This window comes from Chiloscyllium punctatum, chromosome 37 (assembly GCF_047496795.1).
Source record: "Chiloscyllium punctatum isolate Juve2018m chromosome 37, sChiPun1.3, whole genome shotgun sequence".
Taxonomy (NCBI): Eukaryota; Metazoa; Chordata; class Chondrichthyes; order Orectolobiformes; family Hemiscylliidae; genus Chiloscyllium; species Chiloscyllium punctatum.
In genome coordinates this window covers 12,321,059-12,346,422 of record NC_092775.1, presented here as the reverse complement: position 1 = coordinate 12,346,422, position 25,364 = coordinate 12,321,059, and the positions used below count along the sequence as shown (strand labels likewise).

The following is a 25,364-nucleotide window of genomic DNA, read 5'->3' as shown; positions in this document are numbered from 1 at the left end:
AGAATTCATAGCATAAAGCAGTGGTTTCCCCAGGATTTCCATAAAACATAACAGGGATAAGGCATTCTCATACAAAAGCTTGCATATCATAAAATATTCCATTGTGCTTTAAAGGTATGTTGCAAAACAAGGTTTATACCAAGACACAAATAAGTACGAGGAAAGGTGAAAGAGGCCAGTATCTGTGTAGTGCCTTAAAAGGTGACAGAGAAAGGCAGAAGGGTTTCGGGAGGGAGTTCCAAAGGTTGGGGTCTTAGCAGTTGAAAACACGACCAGCAATAATGAAGTAATTAAATTGGGAATGCAGAGGAGAACAGCAAATATAGGAGTGCATAGTGTTGTAGAGCTGGAAGAAAGTACAGAGGATAGAAAGGGTGAAGATCACAGAGGGCGGCACAGTGGCTAGCACTGCTGCCTCACAGCATCAGGGTCCCAGGTTCAATTCCAGCCTCGGGCAACGGTCTGCGTGGACTTTTCACGTTCTCCCTGTGTCTGCGTGGGTTTCCTCCGGGTGCTCCGGTTTCCTCCCACAGTCCAAAGATGTGCAGGTCAGATGAATTGGCCATCTAAATTGCCCGTAGTGTTAGGTGCATTAGTCAGAAGGAAATGGGATTGGGTGGGTTACTCTTCGGAGGGTCGGTGTGGACTTGTTGGGTAAAAGGGCCTGTTTGCACACGTTAGGGAATCTAATCTAATCTGGTCTATCCTTTTCTATCACTATTTTAAACCTAATAGACTTATGGTTGCTGGCTCCAAAGTGCTCTCCCACTGACACCTCAGTCACCTGCCCTGTCTTATTTCCTAAGCTTAGGTCAAGTTTTGCACCTTCTCTCGTACATACATGCACATGCTGAATCTTGTACACACTTAAATTCCACTCCACCTGTCTTGCTTATGAAATTGCCTTTCACTCCAACCAAAACCCCTTAACACTATGGCAGTTCCAGTCTATGTTTGGCAAGTTAAAATCCCCTACCATAACCACTCTATTATATTTACAGATAGCTGAGATCTCCTTACAAATTTGTTTCTCAATTTCACTCTGACTATTAGGGAGTCTGTAATACAATCTCAATAAGGTAATCATTCCTTTCTTATTTCTCAGTTCCACCCAAATAACTTCCCTGGATGTATTTCTGGGAATATCCTCCCTCAGTACAGCTGTAATGCCATCCTTTATCAAAAACACCACAGCCCCTCTTCTCTTGCCTCCCTGCTGCCAGTGCTGCCCATCCCTGAGCCACGTTTCCGTAATTGCTATGACATCCCAGTCTCACGTTCCTAATGATGCAGAGTTCATCTGCCTTCACTGTTAGGAACCTTGCACTGAAATAAATGCAGTTTAATTTATTAGTCCTACAGTGTCCCTGCCTGCCCTGACTGTTTGACTCACTTCTGCTCTCAACTGTACCAGTCTCAGATTGACCTCACTCCTCACTATCTCCCTGGGCCCCACCCCCAAACCTTACCAGTTTAAATCCTCCCGAGCAGCTCTAGCAAATTTCCCTGTTAGTATATTAGTCCCCTTCCAATTTAGATGCAATCTGTCCTTCTTGCACAGGTCACTTTTACCCCAAAAGAGCTTCCAATGATCCAAAAATGTGAATCCTTCCCCCATACACCAGCTCCTCAGCTATACATTCATCTGTTCTACCTTCCTATTCTTGCCCTTAGTAGCTTGTAGCACCAGGAGTAATCCAGATATCACTAGTCTCCAGGATCTCCTTTTTAAATTCCTACGTAATGCTCTGTAATCACACTTCAGAATCTCAATCTTTTCCCTTCCTATGTCGTTGGTTCTAATGTGGACAATGACCTCCTGCTGGCCCCTCTCCCCAAGAACACCCTCAGAGACATCCTTGATCCTGGCACTAGGGAAGAAACACTCCATTCTGATTTTTCGCTGCTGACCGCAGAAAGGTCTATCTGTACCTTGGACTAGAGAGTCCCCTAACCCAGATGATATCTTGGAACCTGATGTACCCCTCATTGCATTAGAGCTAGTCTCAAACCAGAAACTTGGCTGATCGTGCTACATTCTTGTGAGAATCCATCACCCTCCGCTTCTTGACCCATAAGTTCACTTTGCGTTCTTCCATCCAACTGATTCGCTGACATGTATAAAAATGTCTGCTTGGAATGCATTCTTAGCAGCTCTATGTTTAAAAGGTAGAGGCCCGAATTGTGTTGCCACATCATTTGTGCAAGCACCATGGTATATCTGGCATACTCATGTCCTATCATTGGCACCAGACCTGCGGTCAAATTCCAAAATTCCGTTGCTGGATAAATTAAAATTCACGGCCATTTCATCTGCGTTTCTGATGTGGTATATTGAGCAAAACACGTTTTTGCCATTCTCGGATGACAAACTCCCGGAAACAGGTTGTTTCGGTATCAAGATTTTTTACTATCCTCTGAAATGTTTGCTCGGCTCAGCGCTTCTTTGGACCATCTTATGTGCATTGCATTTCTGACGATGATGCGACCACGCTGACAATTTTCAAGCCTGGATAACTAACAGAATATGCAAGCCTCCCAAATAAACTGCATTACACTTCATCTGGTAACTCCCAAGTCTCTGATTCATCGATGTAAAATACAGACAAACTGTATCATTCTCTTTTTCTTCATTGTTAGATTGACCTAATACACAGCATTGATGATTTTTAACATTGAGAATATAGTATGCTTTAGATGTAAATAGAGTACTGTGGATTCCAAAAATAAATTGCCAAAAATTAACAACCTGTATTAAGCAGGTCACTGCAGTAAAGCCTCAATAAACAACAGCTTGGTGTTTGCCCTCAGGTCCTGGCATAAAAATAGTCATTCATTTCAAATGTAAACCACTGTATTGGAAAACTACAGCAAAGAACTTTTATGATTTGCAAACGTGTACTTTACCTACATTTGATATGCCTACTCTTAATAGGTGTTCATAATGAATAGCCCTGCAATTTCATAAGGGCATGAAATAAATTCTCCATTCACTATGGCACAGCACTGTTTTATATCAAAAAGGTCTTAATTTACAGCTACAAAATAATTACAGATAAGGTTGGCAATTTGCCTTAGTTCATCCCCTAAAAATTCCAAAGTTTCAAGATTTAAGTATTCTTAAAAATTTCCACAGCCTTTATTTTCAGTGCTTCGTTATGAAGTCAATACCACAGGTTAAATCAGTGTTTTAATATTTTCAGCTTTATCTAATACTTGCCCCTTTTTGCTACAATTGTAATTTGTCATTCAAGCAATATTTATCTTTCAGTATTACTCCATTCCTACAATAAAGAAAGAATCTAAAGTTAGTACCAAACATTTCAGGTTAAGTAGTTGGGAAAGCATCAAATTTAAAGGTAAAAGTATACACCTGTGCAAAGTTGAATAGTGGTCAGAATATAAAGAATAGCAGAGAATGACTAAAAGATTAATCGGAAGTGAAAATTCAGAGTATGAGAAGCTAGCTATACAGGTGAAAATGTATGGCAAGAGTTTCGCCACTTACTTAAAAAGGTTGTACTTGCTAACTCCAAGGAGTTTGTGGATTAACAGTGGTATCCCTCAAATACAGTATTAAATTGTTACAAATGATGTGGAGGTGGTGTTGGACTGGGGTGGACAAAGTAAAAAAAAAACACAACACCAGGTCGTAGTCAAACAAGGTTCATTTGAAATCACAAGCCTTCAGAGTGACACTCCTTTGTAAAGGTGCCGTAAGAGATGGCCCACCGCCAGAGTGTATAGGCAGAGATCTCAAAGAATCATACAATTGGTGCAAGTTGAGTGAACAAACCTAAAATAGCTGACTGAGAACTCTGTTAGAAAGGAGATCCAAGTTTCGATTGATTAAGATGCAAATTCAGAATCGGTTTCAAGTCACTGCCCTGAGATAATTAAAGATTCTGTCAGTGTCTAACTTTGCAAACTGCAATCAGGCAGATACAAAAGGTGACATCTCAGGTCAGACACTGAATTGTAAGTGAGAGGCCTCGTTCAGAATCAGAGTTTTAAATCAGGCTGGTCTTGGTCTGAAAATGCCACACTGACTGTGACTACAGAATGTATCTGCAAATAAACAAACAAACGCCTTGGATGAAATGGTTCACCCCATAGATTCGTGCGTGTTTTAGTGAGAATGCACAGGCACATGAGAGACTGGTCATCAAATCAGCAAAGGAGGAGCCATCATCATGCAGAATAGAATGTAATACTGCAAAGTAGTATGCTGATAATTGGACAACCAGGAACGCTACAGACAACTACCTGCAGATCCAACCAAAGTACACTCGCGTGAATTCATCAGATTGATCAAGACTTTTGATCTAGTCTTTCAGAGTATCCTATGCACTTCCATCCTGCGTAGGGAGTTTCTGTTACCTTCCGAAGATACGTAAAGCCAACACACCTGGATGTCCCAACATCTCAGATAATGGGACCCTGTGAGAGAACCTCTCTGGCTATGTAGAGGTCATCTTGAAACCCATTGAACAAGGAGCCCCCAGCTTGTTGTAATACTACGGATTTCTTACAGAAACTCAGCACCCATGGACGAGTCGAACCAGGAACATTCCTGGTCACAATGGACATTTCAGCATTCTATACAGGCCTCGCTACAACAGCCTGAGTACTTAATACCAACTAATTTTCTGATGCCATCCTACAACTCCTCCGCTTCATCCTCAACAACCAGGTCTTCATCCAGACACATGGACAGCTATGGGGACCAAATTTGCAGCCCAATATGCCAACATTTCCATGCACTAGTTCAAGCAAAATCTCTTTGCTGCACAGGGCCTCTGATCAACACTATACACCAGATATATTGATGCCATTTTCCTATGTTGGACTCATGGCGAGGAATCACCGAAACTACTACATAGCAACATCAAGATTCATTTCACTAGATTTCCTTCTTGGATCTAACAAGGATGGATTCTTTAATACCTCACTCTACTGCAAGCCCAGGGATAACCTCACTACGCTGCACTTCAAGCTTCCACCCTAAACATATTTTAAAAAGCTATCCCCTATCGACAAACCCTGTGTGCACACAGGATCTACTCTGATGAGGAGGAACACTATGGACACCTAAGTGCGTTGAAGGATGCCCTCCTAAGAACAGAATATGATGCTCAACTCATCGACTGCTAGTTCCAATGTGCCACACCAGAGAAAAAGCAACAAACTCCTAAGACAGAAATGGGATAGGACCAGTAGAATACCCTTTGTCATCCAGTATTTACCCGGAGTGGAGAAACTATGTCATGTTCTTTGCTGCCTTCAACATGTCATCGATGACAATGAGCACCTTGCCAAGGTCTTTCCTACACCTCCACCTTTTGTCTTCAAACAACCACCAAACCTTAAACAGAACATTGTTCACAGCAAACTACCCTGCCTTTGGGACAGCATTGACTGCAATACTACATAACCCTACCATGGCAACCTCTGCAAGACATGTCAGATCATCAACATGGATACAACCATCACACTTGGGACCACCACCCACCACATACATGGCAGAGACTCAAGTTGGGCATAGGTGGGTACTGCAAATGCTAGAGATTAGAATCAAGATTTGAGTGGTGCTAGAAAACCACAGCAGGTCAGGCAGCATCCAAGGGCAGGAAAATCGACGCAACAGGCAAAAGCTCTTCTGCAGTGTCCACCTCCACCTAGTTGATTTTAACCTTACTGTGAATCCTCTTCCAAGGATGCCTACCTTGAAGCAGTTCGCCTCCTCTTTCCTGAAGAAGGGCTTTTGCCCAAAAGGACGATTTTCCTGCTCCTATGATGCTGCCTGACCTGCTGTGCTTTTTCAGTACCAATCTATATCAGATATTCATCTGTTGTCTCTCTCTTATGATGCAGGCAAGGAAGCCCGAGGCATGGTATATTCGCGGGACCAAGCAAATACTACGAAGATAGATGAATCGCCAGACAGGAGTGTTCCCTCCCAGTCGGGGAGTACTTTAGCAGCCAAGGGCATTTAACCTCCAATCCATTGGGTAAGCGTCCTCCAAAGCAGACTTCAAGATACACAACAACACAGAATTGCCAAGCAGAGACTGATAGCTAAGTTCCATACCCACAAAGAGGACCTCAACCATGATCTTGGGTTCATGCTGCGCTACAGGTGACCCTACCACACTGTTCTGTGCCTGTAAAATACTTCCTTGACAGCATCACCATGATAAATCACCATCTCTCCACCTTAATTAGTTTGTACAGTTTTGGATTACATATTCCACACCTCCCCCTCTCTCACATACATATACAGAAGAATCTCAATTATCCAAACGAGATAGGCGGATTATTTGGTTCATTGATTTCCTCTGGGGCTCGAAGTTTTCTGTGAAGTCTGCTCCCCCTTTAGGAGACTGGGCAGTATCTTACCACGTGTGAGCACCCCCCCAATCCCATCCATGCCCGCCCCTGACGCAGTCAGACTATACACCAACATTAAGATTGCTGCTGCCTTGTGGGTAAGTTCCACCTTTGCCCTCTACAGGACAATGTTGGAGAGATTATCTGGGGAAGAGGAGAGGCAGAGGCAGAGACAGATCAGTCATTTGGAGACGGTGCCTTGACTTTCCAGGACTGTTCTCGGCAGCATTTCAGTCAGCAGTTTGTTTTTAAATCATTGTACCTATAAACAAAAAACATGATCAGGATTGAAACAGCTCTTTGACTAATGTTTCTACTGGGACCTTGAGATCCCCTTCAGATAATCGAGGTTCCTTTGTATTCAAATCTATGGAGTGAATCATTTCATTCAAGATGTTTGTTTATTTGCAGATACATTCTATTTTGTTCAAAAACACAATCTGTAGTCATAGCGTGGCATTTTACAAATTCCTGCTTTCAGAACAAGACCAGCCTGATTTAAAACTCAGACAGATTCTGAACAAGGCCTCACACCTACAATTCAGTGTCAGACCTGAGATGTATCTCTGCCTGATTGAAGTTTGCAAAGTTAGGCAGATACTGATAAAACCTTTAATTATCTTGGGCAGTGACTTGAAACCGATTCTGAATTTGCATCTTAATCAATCGAAACTTGCTTCTCCTTTCTAATAGAGTTCTCTACCAGCTAATTAGATTGCTCACTCCAATTAGACCAATTGAATGATCCTTTGACCCCTCTGCCTATACACTCTGGCAGTGTATGCCATCTCACTGCACATGATGAAAGAATGTCCCTCAAACATGCGTTGGGCTCTAACCTGGTATTGTGTGATTTTTAACAGGGTTACAAATAGCAATTAATGATATAATTTTAATGTAATAGTATACATGGTCATAGAAATAAACTTTTAAAAGTTGAACTGTTCTTTTAATTGTGAAAAATCAGACTAAGGTTAGGTAGTTGGCATTAAATCAGCATTGTGTACTTGTAGTCAGCTATTAATGGCGTATTGCCGTTGACAAGAAGATCCCATTTAGAAAAATGCAAGTGTTAACCATCTATAGAGCAAGAATTGAGAATAGAAGGAAATGATAGATGATAGATATTTTACTTTTGTCTTTAATATAGAGGTGTCAGAAAACATTCTAGTGATAACTGTAAATCGGCAGGTGTAAGGGAGAGTGAAACATGATTTCATAATCATGAGAGAAGCAGCGCTAAGCAAACTGATGTTGAAGACTGACAAATCTCTAAGTGGCAAACGAAGTAATAATGCATTAATTACATTTCCAACATTCCTTAGATTCAGGAAAGACTCCATTAACCTGGAAAGCAGCAAACATGACCTCTGTGCCCAGGGAGGGTAATAAAGAGGAGTATGTACATCATCGTCTAACTTTTCCTGAATAACTATTTTACTTAATTTTAAACTTAAATTGATGGTTCTAGGCATAGTTGAATTGCCCAGAAGAAAACAATTTCCCTGGCTATTGTCAGAGCATGCTACAATGGGGATTCCACAGCGTGCCTATGTTGTGTTCTTTTTCTCTTGAGATTCTTACACACTTGATGCAACTGCAACACGCCAACTTCTTTGAACCACCAAATTTTATTAAGCACAGTACAGTACAAACTTTGGAGAAACTCTTAACACTTTTCACCATGCTTGCATAGCATGTCTAGAGGTCTCTCTGAACAAAGGAAACAGTTCTCCCTTTATACAAAATGTCCACAAGACAACCCCCTTAAGGGCACTTGCCCAAAACATTGATTCGCCTGCTCCTCGGATGCTGCCTGACCTGCTGTGCTTTTCCAGCACCCCACTCGCAACCCTCAGCTGCACCCTTACAGTCACATGATAGTCAAGACACTATACAGTGACCCGATTGTCTCCAGAAACAAATGTAACATAAATCATCCCTTAATGGTCAAATCTGTTGCGTATCGTTTCAGTAACTGTAGGGTGCAGTCAGAATTTTAATTGCAATGTTCTAATTGATTCAGAATAGGTGATGACGATGCAAAGGGCTCTGAATGGCAAGGGATGACAACGCAAGTTCACTTACATTCTACCTGCAGAATAGAGACATCCCACTCCGTCCCTGGGGCACTCCATTTCTTGTAGGTCGGCAGAAGAAATTAACACTTTAATATCTCACCCACCTGCAATGTAAATCTATGCTGGCATACTGAATGTTCAGCAGAAAGTCCAAGCCAGTATATTCATTTACCATCATTCATTAAGAACTGACTATTCAGTCTGACAGGTCAAATTACATACAAACAAGGTTTACTGCACGGACGTTGAATTTAATTGGTGAATCTGCACTGAAAGTTAGATGAAAGAGCAAAAACAGCTGCACTTTTTCAGCTGTATTCACTGTATTGCATCTCTTTGTTGACTTTGAAATGACCTTAAAGTTACTGAGACCTCACCACCACCCACCTCGATTGGATGGGTATATGAATAGGAAGGGTTTAGAGGGACATGGGCCAGGTGCTGGCAGGCGGGACTAGATTGGGTTGGGATTTCTGGTCGGCATGGACGAGTTGGACTGAAGGGTCTGTTTCTGTGCTGTACATCTCTATGACTATGTCAGCTCAGGAAGCAGACCTAATCGGGTGGTTACTTTTCGCATGGCAGCTACAATAGTTTTCTAAAATTACTTAGGATTATAAGGTAGAACTGAGTGTCAAGTTCACAATTCACCAGGGATAACATTCTCTTAATCAAGTTCCATTGTTTCCCAAATCATCACAAATACGAAAATTTAATTAAACCAAGACTTGCCCATTCTCCCAACTGCTTAATTAAAAGTTCAATGAAATGCACAATTTGTTTATTCCATTAACAAACAGCTATTAAAAACAATTTGCGATGGTAAAAGAAAAAATGTGAATTGCTAAAGACTGAAATGAATTGAATTTGAATTGAACTGAATTTATTGTCATGGGTACCAAGACATCATGAAAAACTTTGTCTTGTGAGCAATACAGGCAGATCACATAGTTAAGTAGCATAGATAAATAAATAATAGGTAAACAGTGGCAAAAAACAAAAACACAGGTACAGGCGAATGTTAAGAGTTTGAGTGTCCATTCAGTATTCTAACAGTAGGGTAGAAACTGTTTCGAAACCGGCTGGTGCATGTGTTCAGGCTTCTGTACCTTCTCCTTGATGGTAGAGGTTGCCAGGGTGGGGTGGATCTTTGAAAATGCCTGCAGCATTTCCTCGACAGCGGACCTGGCAGATGGATTCTGTAAATGGGAGGTTGGCCTTTGAGATTGTCCGGGCCAAGTTCATCACCCTCCGTAACCATTTCTGATCTTGAATGGTGCAGTTGCTATACCGGGTAATGATACATGCAGACAGAATGCTCTTGATAGCGCACCTATAAACATTGGCAAGGGTATTCGCCGTCATGCCAAAATTTCCTCAGCTGCCTGAGGAAGAGAAGACGTTGTTGGGTCTTTGTAGCCAGTTAACCAACTGTACTTTAAAAAATTCCTATACAAGTAGTCTTAACTTCACAGTTATTCATTCATTGGTTGAGGATTTACCTTTTCAGGTTCTCCGGAGGTGATTTTGTTCCTTTTCATTTCAATAGGAGAACTTGCAGAGTGCAGCCCAGAGAGGAAGGTGAAGGAGAATAGCTACATGCTAGAGATTTTATTTTAGTACTACACAGAAACGAGAGGGAGCTTGGGAGGTCATGTTGGGGCCAACACCAAGGAGCCTTTCATAGGTTAGATATTTCTGCTGTCACACAAGACGATAGCTACCTACACAAGAACCAATCAAGACGTACAATGCTAAGCTCTCTTGAACCCACAACTGGTGCCAATTGAAGAGTTGATAATAGGACAGTCCCAATTGCCCGGGACACACACAGGACAATATGCCTGGACCCTTCTCTCATCGCTCCAATAATGTAAGATTGTACATATAACTCAGTGTTCCAGTAACTTGGTTTTAAAACTGCAAACACCTTCTCACTCATTTTACATAAAATTAAAATACTGTAAATGCTGTAAATCTGAAATACATTCAAAGCAAGAGTGCACAAGAGACAGCGCAAGAGATAACATTGAGTCCAATATGAGAGTTCTTCAGTTCATGTTCGACTCAAGACGTTATCTGTTTCTCAACCTGTTGAGTTTCTCCAGCCTTTTCCATTTCTTACAGTTTCCTTTGTATATAGCAGCATAATTTCCCCATTTTCAATCCTCGCGCAACCCCCACAAAACAAAAAGCCATCTTTACTCCAAGCTACTGCAGTACTTATATCCCATATCAGAATAAGCCACCCTATTATATTCGCCGCTGTACAAAGTTCCCAGTTTGATCACATGGGAGACTTACGTAGAGATCAGGAATTATCATTTTGCAATAGAGAAACATTACAAAGCAAGATCCTCCAGCTTTTTACTGCACCAAGAGAGGTAACAATAGTGGTAGGATTGTGCATGGTCTCTCTGAGCAGGTGTTAGAAAAGTATGTTCCTCAATGCTTCGACTGTCCCTGTCTATTCCAAACAGCTGCCAATAGCAGGTAAATGGTGCTGACTATGTCCAATAACCTTCCTAGTATCTGGTTCAGAAAGGACGTTGGGTGCCAGTTAGCTGAACCTGCTGGTGTCATCAGCAATACTGGTGGTGGTTGGGAGAACTTGATTTTTTGCTGCTCGAAGATGAATGTGCCTTTTAAAATAAAGGGGTGAGGACTGCTCAAAAATACCAGTATACTTGGCCATGATATTGACTATATCAATAAGGAAACTTTTGAACTAGCTTTAATACAGCATTTGATCTATTATTTGCTCCCAATTGCTAGCACTAGTAAAGTCCCGGTTATCTTTATCCCACGTACCCAGATTTCCACTTTTGAAACAGATGTCAGCTGCATGAGAATTCCGGATGCTCAGGATCTGAAAAATGGGAACTTTACTGTAACCTAGCAGGAGAGGAGCTTAGCAGGAAAGACAGTTGAACAGCAATGGCTAGAGGTCATGGGAGCAATTCAAGAGAAACAGCAAAATTTCATCCAGAGGGAAAAGCAGCACACTAAAGGGAGGATGAGGCAACAACGGCTGACCGGGGAAGTGAGGGACAGCATAAAAGCAGAGAGAAAGCATATAAATGTGGCAAAGGACAGTGGGAAGTCAGAGGATTAGGAAACCTACAAAGACCAACAGAGGACAACAACGAAATAAATAAGGAGGGAGAAGATTAAATAGGAGAATAAACTAGCCGGAAATATTGGGAAAGATTGCAAGAGTTTATTTAGACATACAAGGGTAAAAGAGGCACAAGTGGACATTGGGCCATTGGAAAATGATGCTGGAGAAGTAGTAATGGGGAAATAAAGAAATGGCTGAGGAACTGAAGATGTACTTTGCATCAATCTTCACATTGGAAGTCACGATAACATCCCAAAAATTCTTAAAAGTCTGGGGATGGTGGATTTGAGTATGGTGGTCATCACCAAGGAGAAGGTGCTAGAAAAACTGAAAAGTCTGAAAGTGGATAAATGGATAAATCATCTGGACCAGATGGGCTACACCCAAGAATTCTGAAGGAGATAGCTGAAGAGACATTGGTGCTTTAGCAGTGATCTTTCAGGTATAACTGGAGTCAGGGAGGGTCCCAGAGGACTGGAAAATCACTCATGTAATCTCCCGTTTAAAAAGGGAACAGGCAAAAGACAGGAAATTATAGGCCAATCAGCCTGACCTCAATTGTTGGTAAAGATGATATTTCTGAATACTTGGAAGCACATAGTAAAATACATCAAAGTCAGCACGGTTTCATCAAGGGGATATGATGCTTGACAAATCTGTTAGAATTCTTTGATGTTGTTACAAGCAGGTTAGACCAATGAGACAAACAGATGTTATTTATCTGGGCTTTGAAAAGGCCTTTGATAAGGTGCTGAGTAAGATAAGAGGCCAGGTACTAGCATGGATAAAAGATTAGCTGTCCGGCAGAAGATAGAGAGTAGGGATAAAAGGGTCCTCCTCAGGATGGCAGCCAGTGATTAGTGGTGTTCCACAAGGCTCGATGTTGGGAACATAACTTTTCACTTTATACATGAATGATCTGGATGAAGGAACTGAGGGGCATTCTGGCTGGGTTTGAAAATGATACAAAGATAGGTGGAGGGGCAAGTAGTATTGAGGCGGCAGGGAGGCTGCAGAAAGATTAAGAGTGTGGGCAAAGAAGTGGCAGATGAAATACAATTTGGAAAAGTGAGAGGTCATGCAAAGTGCAAACTTAATAGTTAACAAGGCAAATACAATATTGTTATTCATCTCATGAGGACTAGAATATAAAAGCAGGGATGTACATCTGAGGCATTAAGGCTGTGGTCAGACCACATTTGGAGTATTGTAAGCATTACTAGGCACCATACCTTAGGAAGGATATACTGGTCCTGGAGAAGGCCCAGAGGTGATTCATCAACATCAAATGGGACTAGATTAGGTTAGGATATCATGGACACGTTGGGGTGAAGGGTCATAGTCAGAGATGTACAGCATGGAAACAGGCCCTTCAATCCAACTTGTCCATGCCGACCAGATCTTCCAACCCAATCTAGTCCAACCTGCCACATATCCCTCCAACCTGCCCCTGAGGTCTCTTTTATATCTTTCCCCTCTCACCCTAAACCTATGCCCTCTAGTTCGGGACTCACCCACCCCAGAGAAAAGACATTGTCCATTTACCCTTTCCATGCCCTTGATGATTTTATAAACTTCTAGAAGGTCACCCTTCAGCCTCCAACACTCCAGGGAAAACAGCCCCAGCCTATTCAACCTCTCTCTATTGCTCAAATTTTCCAACCCTGGCAACATCATTGTAATCTAGTCCCAATTTCCAGCACTTGTCCTACATCGCTCCAAACCCATCCTATTCATATATCCATCCAGATGCCTTTTAAAATGTTGCAATTGTACCAGCCTCTACCACTTCCTCTGGCACTGGATTAGTGGTGCTGGAAGAGCACAGCAGTTCAGGCAGCATCCAACGAGCAGTGAAATTGACGTTTCGGGCAAAAGCCCTTCATCAGGAATAAAGGCAGTGAGCCTGAAGCGTGGAGAGATAAGCTAGAGGAAGGTGGGGGTGGGGAGAGAGTAGCATAGAGTACAATGGGTGAGTGGGGGAGGGGATGAAGGTGATAGGTGAGGGTGGAGTGGATAGGTGGAAAAGAAGATAGGCAGGTCGGACAAGTCCGGACAAGTCAAGGAGACAGTTACTGAGCTGGAAGTTTGGAAGAGCTTCAGAGCAGAGGAAATGACCTGGGAGTTGCAGTGGGAGAGGGACTCCCTGAGATTCTTGTAGAGAGAGGAGGAAAACTTCTTCAAGGCAGGCTCATTCCATACATGTACCACCCTCTGCATGAAAAAGTTGCCCCTTTTATATCTTTCCCCTCTCACCCTCTAGTTCTGGACTCCCCGACCCCAGGGAAAAGACTGTCTATTTACCCTACCCATGCCACTCTATTTTATAAACCTCTAAGGTCACTCTTCAGCCTCAAATGCTCCAGGAATACAGTCCCAGCCTGTTCAGCCTCTCCCTACAGCTCAAATCCTCCAATCCTGGCAACATCATTGTAAATCCCTTCTGAACCCTTTCAAGTTTCACAAGGTCAAGTTCTGCACCTTCCCTAGTAGTACATCCACATACCGAACCAGAAAATTTTCTTGTACACACTTAAGTTCCTCTCCATTTAAACCTTTAACACTGTTGCAGTCCCAGTCTACATTTGGAAAGTTAAAATCCCCTACCATAACCACCCTATTATTCTTACAGATAACTGAGATCTCCTGACAAATTTGTCCCTCAATTTCCCATTGATGATTTGGGAGTCTATAATACAACCCCAGTAAGGAGATCACCCCTTTCTTATTTCTCAATTCCATTCAAATAACTTCCCTGGATATATTCCCAGGAATATCCTAAGTACTGCAGTTATGCTATCCCTTATCAAAAAGGCCGCTCCCCCTCCTCTTTTGCCTCTGTTTCTATCCTTCCTATAGCATTTATCTCCTGGAATATCGACCCGCCAGGCCTATATGTCCCTGAGCCACGTTTCTGTAATTTCTCTGATTCCCCAGTCTCATGTTCCTAACCATGCCCTGAGTACATCTGCCTTACCTGTTCAGCCTCTTGCATTGAAGTAAATGCAGTTTAATTTATCAGTCCTATCTTGTTCTCTGCTTTGTCGCTGCCCTGACTGTTGGACTGGTTCCTTTTCCCAACTGTACCAATCTCAGATTGACCTCTTTCCTCACTATCTCCTGGGTCCTACTCCACCACTTTACGAGTTGAAATCGTCCAGAGCAGCTCTTACAAATCTCCCTACCGGTATATTAATCTCTTTCCAATTCATGCTTATTTTACAGGTCACTTCTACCCCAGAAGAGATTCCAATGATCCAAAAATGTGACCCTTCTCCCCTGCACCAGATCCTCAGCCACACATTCATCTGCTCAATCCTCATACTCCTACCCTCACTAGCCCATAGCTCTGGGAGTAACCCAGATATTACAACGAGGAATGCCTTTTTAAATTCCTGCCCAACTTCCTATATTCTCCCTTCAGAATCTCATCCTTTTCTTTTCCCATGTCATCGGTTATAATGTGTACAATGACCTCCTGTTGGTCCCTCTCCCCCTCGAGAACATTCTGCACCCTCTCTGGAGGCATCCTTAATCCTGGCACCAGAGAGGCAACACACCATTCGGATTTTTCACTGCTGGCCACTGAAACTTGTGCTTCTGACTAGACAGTCCCCTATCATAACCAATTGCTTGGTATCCCTCATTACATTAGAGCCAGTCTTGATACCAGAAGCGTGATGTTCGTGTCACATTCCCCTGAGTTCATCACCCCCTAGATTTTCCAAAACAGCATACTTGTTTGAAATGGGGATAGTCACAGAACATTCCTGCATTCTCTGCCTACCTCAACCATTCCTGGAGTTAATCTTTCTATCTGACTGCAATTGCAGTTTTTCTCCCTTCCTTTAACTGCCACCCATCCTCTAACACCCCCGTACTCTTGTAAATTCCTCATTGCCTCTAACTGTCACTCCAACCGATCCATTTGATCCGTTAGGATTTGCTGTGTTTCCATGCTGTACATTTCAGTGACTACGGGATTATACTCGATGGAGTTTAGATTGAAAACTTAGAAAATAATCAATGGCCTGGACATGTTGGGAAGATGTTTCCATTAGCAGGAGAGACAAGGACCCAAGGGCACAGCCTCAGAGTAAAAGAAAAATCTTTTAGAACGGAGATACTTCTTTCGCCAGAATGGTGGAATCTGTGGAATTCATTGACACAGAAGGCTGTGGAGGGCAGGTCATTGAGTATATTTAAAACAGAGATAGTTAAGGAAAGTGGGGTCTTGTGGTCTAATTATTACCATAGGCATTTCTGCATAGACACCATTTCTCAATGGACAAATTCCAGCATCATTCTGAAGGTAAGAACAGTTCTAATTTCCACAACTTCACAGCCAGATACCTACTCCCCCAGCTTACATCTTCACCATATTGTTCCAAACCAGTTCAAGGTCCTCATTTTCAACTCTGTCAAAAAAATTGAGCTTGCCTGTGAGCAATCTTTCCCAAACCCTAATCCTCCCCTGATTCCATATTACAAACTACACAATGTCAAAATCTATTTTATTTACTCACCCTAACCACTGATTAATTTCAGGACATGCACCTTCAATTCCATCCACAGACTTGCTCTAATTTGAGCCAGCCACCTTTCCCACAGCACACTCTTTGTTGATTTTATAATAAAGCTTGTATACCACTTTCTTCGCCAGGGCCTTATTTTCCATATCTATTATGACCACACACTTGCAACTCTTCCAAAACTACTTTTCCTCCTTCAAAAGCCTTAATGCTTCTTTTCAATTACCCTCATACTCCCCTCAATTAATCTCTAGCTGTCTCCTTCAGGGATTCGCTTTCTTCTAAAGGGCAAACAAACTTTTCCATGAGGAACATTATAAATTGTTTAAAGAACATTTGCTAATACAATTTGACTTTTGATTTTTAAAAAAAATTTAGCATAAATAGAATCGGTAACAAACAAATAGTCATCTTGCAACATGGATTTTTTTTTTTTGAAAACTTAAGAACTGGATGTGAATTCTAAGAATTACTCATTAGCTCCAGCTTGAATCAAAGCAAAACTATCAAGCAGTTTCCATTTCCTATAATGACACAGAAAAGACAATTAAGCTGCATACTTTCTGCCAGGCGGAAGTTTGTAATGCTCTGATGTCAGCAATTGTTCTTGTAATCCAAATACTTAATAAGTGAGTCATAAGTAAGAAATATTGCAAAAAAAAACAAATATCAGCAACTTACGTAGTGTCACTATGTAACAAAACATCACAAGGTACTTTGCGGTGAATGTCATAACACAAGTTTAACACCAAGCTACACAAGACGATATTTGGACAGATGACAAAGGGCTTGGTTAAAATGTAGGTTCTAAGCAGTAGTCACAAAATGTAAGTAGTACAGAGGTTTAGGAAGAGAATTTTGGAGTTCAGCACCTTGACACCTGAATACACTGAACAGCATTTTTATTTTTAAAACTCCGTTAACGCAAGATTAGAAATAAGGAGGAGTCAAGGCCCAAGTTGAGTCACTATCTTTGAGGAAAAAAAGAAAACCAAAATGAAAATAAAGCTCATGAAATAAGACAACTGAATATATACAAAACCAGAAGATTATTTTGAAATGAAATTATATTTAGAACGTAAACCAAAGAACTGAGGATGCTGGAGATCTGAAACAAGAACAGAAACTGTCAGAGAAAGTCAAGCTTGTCAGCATTTGTGGAGAGAAAACAGATGACATTTAGAGTCCAGTGACTCTTCAGAAGCTTCGAAATAGACGTTTCGGGCAAAAGCCCTTCATCAGGAATAAAGGCAGTGAGCCTGAAGCGTGGAGAGATAAGCTAGAGGAGGGTGGGGATGGGGAGAAAGTAGCACAGAGTACAATGGGTGAGTGGGGGAGGGGATGAAGGTGATAGGTCAAGGAGGAGAGGGTGGAGTGGATAGGTGGAAAAGGAGATAGGCAGGTAGGACAAGTCCAGACAAGTCATGAGGACAGTGCTGAGCTGGAAGTTTGGAACTAGGGTGAGGTGGGGGGGGGGGGGGAAGGGGAAATGAGGAAACTGTTGAAGTCCACACTGATGCCCTGGGGTTGAAGTGTTCCGAGGCAGAAGATGAGGCGTTCTTCCTCCAGGCGTCTGGTGGTGAGGGAGCGGTGGTGAAGGAGGCCCAGGACCTCCATGTCCTCGGCAGAATGGGAGGGGAAGTTGAAAAGGAAGGTTGGTAGGGTGGAAGGTGAGCACCAGGGGCGTTCTGTCCTTGTTACGGTTGGAGGGGTGGGATCTGAGGGCGGAGGTGCGGGATGTGGACGAGATGCGTTGGAGGGCATCTTTAACCACGTGGGAAGGGAAATTGCGGTCTCTAAAGGAGGAGGCCATCTGGTGTGTTCTGTGGTGGAACTGGTCCTCCTGGGAGTAGATCCGGCAGAGGCGGAGGAATTGGAAATACGGGATGGCATTTTTGCAAGAGATAGGGTGGGAAGAGGTGTAATCCAGGTAGCTGCGGGAGTCGGTGGGTTTGTAAAAAATGTCAGTGTCAAGTCGGTCGGCATTAATGGAGATGGAGAGGTCCAGGAAGGGGAGGGAGGTATCAGCGATGGTCCAGGTAAATCTAAGGTCAGGGTGAAATGTGTTGGTGAAGTTGATGAATTGCTCAACCTCCTTGCAGGAGCACGGGGTGGCGCCAATGCAGTCATCAATGTAGCAGAGGAAGAGGTGGGGAGTGGTGCCGGTGTAATTACGGAAGATCAACAGCTCTACGTAGCCAACAAGCTTATCTCTCCACGCTTCAGGCTCACTGCCTTTATTCCTGATGAAGGGCTTTTGCCCGAAACGTCAATTTCGAAGCTCCTTGGATGCTGCCTGAACTGCTGTACTCTTCCAGCACCACTAATCCAGAATCTAAACGTAAATGATATTTTTTCTCTACAGAGGCTGCCAGACTGGCTGAGTGTCTCCAGCAATTTTGACAGTATCATTTTCATAACCCAGAGACACCCCACAGCACGTTAGAATCAATTAAGTACTTCTTTATTGTGTAGACACTGCTGGAAACATGGCACTCAATTTGTACACAAAGTTCTATTTTAGCAATAGGATAATAAGCAGACTTTCCATTTTAGTAATGCTGCTGGAGGGATAAGTATTGATCAGGACATCTTATGAAGTAGTTACTTAGTTTTTTTAAAAAGAGCTTGGTTACCAAAACCGCTAACCTTAAAACAGACTGTACAGACATGTTTAACCTGCTAACCTTTACTAGACAATTACTACACATTTCAGGTGTTGTTCATTCAAATTGGTGACTTTCCTTTGATAGTCCAAGTCGTTTAGATACTCGGATAGGCTACACAACAGTCATAAGATAAAACGTTCTGGCTAAATTTGTCTTCCCATATGTGGTGAAGAAGTTGATGATGTAAGCAAGGTAATTGGGTAAATACTTCAACAGGCAAGAATATGGTATTCCACAATGGCCTCAACTTATTATTTCATAAACCAGACAATTTAATAAACCCTTAGATGATAGGATAGAAACCCACATATTCAAGTGCTGACAGACAGACACTGTATACAGAAAAAAAGTAAGAGAAACACTGATTAAGATAAAAGGAGGATCACTGTACCTGAAATATTAACTCAGCTTTCTCTCTACAGATGCTACTAGATCTGCTGAGTTTCTACAGCAGTTTCTGGTTTTGTTACTGATGGATTAAAATTTGGCAATGGATTTCAATGCAGACAAATGTGACGCAATCTACTCTGGCCATAAAATAGCTAGAACAGGATACCTTCTAGTTAGAGTAAATCCAGAAACGGTGACTGTTCAAAAAGACTGGGGATCCAGGTCTTTCTCTAGTTTTGTATCACGACTGAGATCTAATTGAGATATATCAAGAGGTCAAAGGGGATTGACAAAAAAGATGGAGAGAGTATATTTCTTCTTGCAGGGCAACCTAGATTGAGAGGTCATAGATTTAGGATAAGGAGGTAGCAGATTTAAAACAGTGATGAGGAGAAATCACTATCAAAATTTTGTGAATCGGAGTGCAGTGGATGCCAAAACAGTGAGTCAATTTAAGGAGATACATAGATTTTGAGTTAGTAGTGGGTTGAAGGATTAGGGAAAGTGGACAGAAAAGTGGAGTTGAGGTCAAAATGACTCAGCTTTGATCATATCAAATGGTCAAGGCGGCTTGAGAGGCTGAATTGCCAACTCCCGGTTATGTTCTTAGCTGAAGTTTCCAAATGGGAAGAAGAGAAGGCGGGTATAAATGATGTACTTCAGCTCCAAGTCCAAATTTTAATAATTTTGAAAGTCTGATCAGTTGAACATTGCAATAGTAACGTAAATGGTGCTTATATAACTACACTGCTACCTCTCACACTTAAAACAACCCATGGCATGTATGCAGGAGTCAGTCTGGTGGTGTAATGTTACATGTGAATGAGGGTTCTGGCCTATTCTCTAATTTAGCCTCAGCTCTTGCATGTAATTTGAAGTTGGCAGACCACTTGGAAAACCCTGTGTTACATTAGGAAACATTAGGTTCAGTTAACATTGACATCTTTAATGCTTTCTTGTCAACTTTTCTTCAAAAGAAGTGTTCATTCTTGACCTGTGTATGGTCCCACAGATGAATGTCGTCTTGTACCCCTTTCTCACGAGTAGGCCTCTATAAATCATTGGGGAATATTAAATGGGGAAGCCCTTCTCATGTATCAATGCAAGCACGTGCAGAGAACCTTGAATGTGAAAACAGCTAACTGTTGCAGCACTGGAGAGTGTAGCATTTACCATCATCCTAACAGATTGGACACCAATGACCTTCCGAGCCTGCATGACCTAGCTATTCTAAGGATATATTCACAAAGTCAGAACTGGGAGTCAAAACTAAACTTAGCACTAATTCAAACTTTTCCAAGAGACAAACATTTTTGTAATGCTGAATTCCAAACTGAAGGAGCAAGAGACATTAGAGGTCTTCAACAAAGACACCTTGGAGATCAAATATATAACTCTTGGAAGTGAAAATTGGCATATTAGATAACATAAATATGACCCATAGAATGAGACTTTAAAATAATTGCACAATATTAAAAGTTGCAGAATGAATTCATCCACCGTATGATAACGTAATAAATTTCAGTTTTGGGAGCTCCGTAATAAAAAGTAAAATTTTTTAGGAGCATTATGGAGATTCACCAGAAGACAAGGCAATATGGGAAAATGTCATTGAATAAAGCTGCATAATGACATTTGAGATGCCACATATGACTACAACGGAACTGTGGTTCGTATAACATGGTTTGACTTAAGGGGCTGACACCTTGTTGGCCACCAAAACAGCTAGTAGACTGAACAAAAATATCTCAAACATATTTATAGATAACAATAAGTATGAGTGATTCTTGCTCTAAGGATTTAATCCACTTTAGAATGAAACAATCATGCCCTTTGAAGTTTTGCATTTATATTTTATGATATTATTGAATTTCCTTGATTTGTTATTGAACACACACCCTCACGATTAGAAAAAAAAAGGTACTACCCCCAAGGTAATTTTGCATCTCAAGGTTCAGACAGATAATGCAGATTTGTTTGAGCTTTACTCTTAGGAGAGTGTGTGGCAATTGTAACATGTCAATAGGTCAGTTGTTAAAGTTAAGCCAATATCTTTTAAAGTCCAATAGGCTTGTAAACTGAATCATCTTGTATTGCTTGCAGGGCCCAAACTGAACCTTGTACAAGAAAGCCTGCAATTCCTTCCTTTGGGATAGCCCTTTAACATGGTGGGAAAGTTTGAGTGTTATGTCCCTACAACTTTGTTGGTAGAACAGCATTCAGGATAGGGCCACGCGAGACAGGCTGGACAATAGGTGGAAGCCAGTCTGTAGGCAGGTCCTGGATTTGCTCGCAGGCTACAAAGTTAAATTAAACACCTAACACAGCACAAAAGGATGCACCCACCTCAGATAAAATCCAAAGGCAAAACAAGTCTGTTACACTTATAAACATCAAATATAAACATCAACTGAGGAAAACCACAATGTGCCGGTGGAAAGTAACACTGAGCAGAATCAAATATCTTGTCCAAGACAGATAGAAATGGTCCTCTTATGTTCCACCAGGTAAAAGGAGACTGAAACTACACTGTCATTAGTAAAGCTTACAAGAAAATTTTGTACTTTTTTTCCAAACGTTCACACAGGTTGTAGACATGCTGATTATATGCTAACAGATAAAAATAATAAGATCAACCTCAAAACTGAAATCAGCAGTTGCAAGTATTCATTGCAGTTTTTAAATACACAATAATGTATCTTGATGCACAAATATAACATGATATTATACACTTGGATGCACTGTTAATAAATGCGTCCCATCACAATGTAAAGTTAAGTAGTCATGGTTTCTGTCCAGAAATGAAGGACTAAACATTACATGACTTAACAACTCAACATGTGAGTTTAAAAAAAAAATAATCTTACATCAATAACTACAGATTCGAGAACTAATGAAATAAAATGGAATAAATTAATCAAGTTTATTGAAATAGCATAATAAAATTAAGCATTTTGTCTTGTAAGTGAGATGCTAAATTGGTTCAGTTTATGATCAGTCAAGCTTTCACAGTGCCTTTATCAGCTCTGATCTCTGAAATGACAACCAAAACAAAAACACCTTATTTATCTCATTTGCTATTTGGGTCCTTTCAAATTGACTGCCATATATGTCTACAAACCAGTAATTACGTTTCAAAAACACACTCATTGGCTGTAAAGCATTTTGAGACATCCTGAGGATGAGAAGAACTATATAAATGCTGGTTTCTCTTTCCTACTGTAATTAACAAAAGCAAACGTAGCCTAAAGTAGAAATAATAATCTTGTACAGTGGTGGTTTATTCCATGCAAAGTCACATTTCCTTCGATGTTGCTTTCAGTAAAGTGAAAATATTAAAAGGTTAAACAAAACTGCATGATAGTGCCAGTTTACTACCGCAATTTACTTCCTTCATAATTAAGTTTCACAAAGTGCATGATCAGATAAATAATTGATTTTAATTACTTGCAATGGGAGTGGAGGGTAAAGGTCAGGACGGTTTGCTACAACTTATTGGGCATTGATGTGACCACACTTGAATTATATACAGCTTTGGACTCCATCCTTAAGAGATATACTTACAATGAATGGAGTTCAGAGGAGAAACACTAGGCTGACTCCTAAGATCAAACAGTTTGCCTTGAGGAATGCTTGAACAGAGTGGCCTATATTCATAGGAGTTTAGAAAAAATGAGAAGTAATCTTGTTGAAATTTACAGGATTCTGAAGGGATTTGACAGGGTTGATGCTGAAGTTTGTTTCCTCTCATGGAAAAAATCTAGAACTAGGAATTGTTTAAAAATGAAGGGTTTCCCATTTAACACAGCATGAGGAATTTCTTCTGAGAGCCTTTACTTTCTGGAATTCTGTTCTACACTCAATCAATATTGAGTCATACAGGCAGCCTTATATAACACAGAAAGAGACCCCTCAATCCAACTGGTTCATGACAAATCAGGTATCCTAAACTGATCTAGTCTAATGTGCCAGCATTTGCCCCATATCCCACTAAACTCTTCCTATTCACATACCCATCCAGATGACTTTTCCAAGTTTGTAGTTGCACCATTTCTGGCGGCTCATTCCAGACATGCACCACCTTCTGCATGAAGTAGTTGCCCCTTAGATCCCTTTGAAATCTTTCCCCTCACCTTGAACCTATGCCCTCTAGTTTTGGACTCCCCTACCCTGGGGAAAATATTTTTCCCTATTCACCCTATCCATGATCCTCTGTAAAGTCACCTCTCAGGCTCCGACACTCCGGGGAATAAAGCCCCAGCCTATGCAGCCTCTCCCTACCCCCCCTCAATCCTGGCAACATCCTTATAAACCTTCCCTGAACACTTTCAAGTTTCACAACATCTTTTCTATAGTAGGGAGACCAGAATTGAACATCACTGAATATACTGAAGGCTGAGGTACACTGATAAATAAGGAAATTGAGATTTACAAAATCATGAAGGGTATTGACAGGGTGGATAGAGACAAGCTTTTTCCCAGGGTGAAGGATTCAATAACAAGAGATCATGCTTTCAAAGTGAGAGGTGGAAAGTTTAAGGGGGATACACGTGGTAAGTACTTCACACAGAGGATGGTGGGCATTTGGAACACGTTGCCAGCAGAGGTGGTAGAGGCAGGCATGGTAGATTCATTTGAGATGCATCTGGACAGATGCACGAGTAGGTGGAGAGCAGAGGGACACAAATGCTTAGGAATTGACCGACAGGTTTAGACCGTACGTTTGGATCAGCTCAGGCTTGGAGGGCCGGAGGGCCAAAGGACCTGTTCCTGGGCTGTAAATTTTCTTTGTTCTTGATTCTGTCAGGCAGACAACTGGATGTAAGGCCATAACCAAATCAGTCATAATCTTGCCAAAAGGGCAGACTGACAACCTCCTGCTCCTTTCCTTATGACGTTATGGTAAAGCAGTTGGATCAGTACCAAAAAAAAAATTCAACACCATCCAAAATCATTCCACCAATCTCAAAAGAGACTTATAAGCAGTACGTCAGAACAGTCAAAACCCAGCCACTGAACTTTGAACACTAACCTCTCAAATGGAATTAGGGAGGACCTGAAACAACTACCTCCTTAAAACTGTCATAATAAAATGACCTGGACCTGGGGAGTTGATCAGGTACAAGTACAAACCGACCTTTAAATCTGGTAGGAAGACTACATCAGACTCCAGGTGTTAAAAAGCCCGTCCTTCCAAAAGAGGGGAGACCAGAAGTTTCCTTGCTCTGAAACTTTCCCACATTTGGACAATTTAAACTAAAGAAAAAACTCGCAAGTCGGTGGGCCACTTGAACCTCTCAAATAGACAGTGAAGCGGCCTGCCGCAGCAGACAGACGGGGAGAAGGGAGGGTGGAAACCACGGGAGGCCCCGGTGAGTGAGGGAGTGGGGCAAACTGACTGCTCTCCCACAACATCGGGCAACCCCAACCCCATTCCCCTCCCCCCCCCAGCACCGGGAGGGGTTCCCAACCGCCGCCTTCCTTACATCCTTCCTTCCATGCCGCCGCCCCCCCACGAAAAAAATACATTCCAACGAGAACGGGAAACTGAGAATGTTTCCTTACCAAAGGCGGCCAGGCCCGGTTCAAAAGGACAACCGCGGGCTCTTCTCCGCCGCCGACGCCTGCAGCGCGGCCGCCATCTTGCAGCGCCTGCTCACGTGACCCTCCTTCACCCGCCCCGCCGACGTCATGGAGTCCACCTGTTTCACCGGCGTGTTCTGATTGGTTAGCCCGGATGTCAATCAGCGCCGGCGATGTTGCCAAGGTGGGGCAGAGTGCGCACGTGGGTGGGTCAGCGCTAAGGTGTTCCGCCCTTTGGTCGGAGCGTCCCAACACAGCGCAGCGTCCTGCTGCACCCTCCCAATTATTTTTGAAAGCCTACCAATTCCAAATTCAGAAAAGCGTTGGTATTCTGCCTAAACTATTAATCCAGATGTGGAGGTACCGGCGTGGACAAAGTTAAAAATTACCAACAGGTTTATTTGGAAGCACCAGCTTTTGGAGCGCTGCTACTCCGTCAAGTAACTCATGGAGCAACATCACAGGATACACCAATTATCGTAAACCATCACAGTGTCATACAACTGATGCGATGTATTGAACAAACCTAGATTGCTGTTAGGTCTTAGAATGGGGCTGCAGGTTTTGATTGATTAATATGAAAATCCCAAAACTTCTT

The 25,364-nt window shown here is 42.0% G+C and overlaps 1 protein-coding gene across 1 annotated transcript in view; it reads right to left on the bottom strand.

The window, feature by feature from the left end:
* LOC140462869 (E3 ubiquitin-protein ligase Itchy-like) overlaps positions 1 to 24,850 on the bottom strand; it is a 107,128-nt gene extending 82,278 nt beyond the window's left edge. The window contains exon 1 of the mRNA XM_072556272.1: positions 24,749 to 24,850. The gene's annotated coding sequence lies outside the window, so the exon portion shown is untranslated. The remainder of the gene's footprint in view (positions 1 to 24,748) is intronic.
* Positions 24,851 to 25,364: the final 514 nt, after the last annotated feature.